The sequence below is a fragment of the Octopus bimaculoides genome, chromosome 17 (genome assembly GCF_001194135.2).
Source record: "Octopus bimaculoides isolate UCB-OBI-ISO-001 chromosome 17, ASM119413v2, whole genome shotgun sequence".
NCBI classification, from domain to species: Eukaryota; Metazoa; Mollusca; class Cephalopoda; order Octopoda; family Octopodidae; genus Octopus; species Octopus bimaculoides.
In genome coordinates this window covers 30,119,912-30,121,462 of record NC_068997.1, presented here as the reverse complement: position 1 = coordinate 30,121,462, position 1,551 = coordinate 30,119,912, and the positions used below count along the sequence as shown (strand labels likewise).

The window sequence follows — 1,551 nt, the reverse complement described above, 5'->3', positions numbered from 1 at the left end:
GAAAGTAGCTGGAATCTTTATAAACGTCTGTCCCCTCCCTTCATAACTGAGGCCTCGTGTGAATACTAGAAATAACTGATAGTAAATAAAACTCAACATATATTAAAGAAGTAATGATTTCTCATGTAAAATCATCTTATATAAATAGGGAAGTCGATTGTATTAAAGAGATGAGGATTTTTTGATCAATATTAAATAAATCACGAAAGATATTAAGCTCATCAGAAGAATAAGAAACTATTTTATTCTATTTCAGAACTTTGGAACGATTTCAAACTGTCAAATACACTGGAGAAGATTAACTCCGTGCGATGTGGTATCAGAATTTTCGACTCGTATTATTTCGTTAACAGTAAGACCGTTTTTTATTGTTTATTTTTTTGTGTTCTTTGTTTCTGTTTCTTGTTCTTCATCTTTAATTCATTGACCTCTAGTTCTTGCCACACAAAAAAAAAAGAATTAAGAAATTAATAAATATGTCTTTCTTCCACTTCACATGAGTAATTCTACTTAGAGACTTAATTCTTAATCGAATATATTAACAGTAAATTAATAGTCATGTAAAAAGGATGTAAAACAATCCACAAATACATTTAAAATCTGGAAGATGGGTTAATATTAATCCTCGCTGTCATTAAAAATCTCAACACGCTTCATTACTAACTTGCTCAGAAATACCCCCAATAAATCTCGCTGGTAATACGAGAACCTCTCTACCTCAAAGATAACCAGCCACTTACCCCTTCTCCCTCTCCCCTCATACATGCTATTTCAACAGCCAGATCCCTCATCAATTATTATTCCCAATCCTTCCTTTCTAGATTAGGCAGCACTCAGGAACTCACTCCCTACTCACACTAACCTAAAGATGCTCAAACGGAACATCAATAACATCGATCTATCGAATCAATAGACCACATCTATTCGTTTTCCTTGTACCTTGTCAATGAAGAGAAATCATTTCATTTATGTTGCTATATTTCTTGTGTTTTTTCTTTCATATTTTTTCTCTGTTGCAGAAAAAGAAATTAACGGCCAGACAGCTTATTCAACTTTTTCCTTCAAACAAAATCCATATCACAACCTTGTAACCGAGGCCCAAATGGATGCTCACTCGGTTCTGGATTGTTCACGTTTATGTATATCTTCTACATGTATCGCCTTTTCATATACTAACACTAAGTGCTTACTAAAGAAACTGAACTGAACTTTAATGGAATTCACCTGAAAATGATTTACTTCTCAATGAATTGTGAACAAGACTTCAACGGATCATGTTTGCTAATAATAATCATATAAAATAAAAAGTGTGTTTCTTTACTAATAAAATCAATTTAATTCAGATATTTCTTTTGTTAATTTATATTTATTACTAACGTTTTTCCTTTCAAATTAGTCTTCTCTTATAAATTCATTCACACATTTGAAGGTTTATAAGATTAGTAAATTTACCCAAGTAACTCTGGAGAACTTCGGTATTATTTAATCGACCTTCAAAACATGAAACGTAGCATTAACCTGGACAGCATTTGATCTCAAAGCGTAACGGGC

The 1,551-nt window shown here is 32.2% G+C and overlaps 1 long non-coding RNA gene across 1 annotated transcript; it reads left to right on the top strand.

Annotated features, from left to right (window-relative positions):
- The first annotated feature begins 255 nt into the window (after window positions 1-255).
- LOC128249659 (uncharacterized) lies at window positions 256-1,342 on the top strand. Its single transcript, XR_008265769.1, has 2 exons — window positions 256-352; window positions 1,020-1,342. It is a non-coding gene; the product is annotated as an uncharacterized LOC128249659 (long non-coding RNA).
- Window positions 1,343-1,551: the final 209 nt, after the last annotated feature.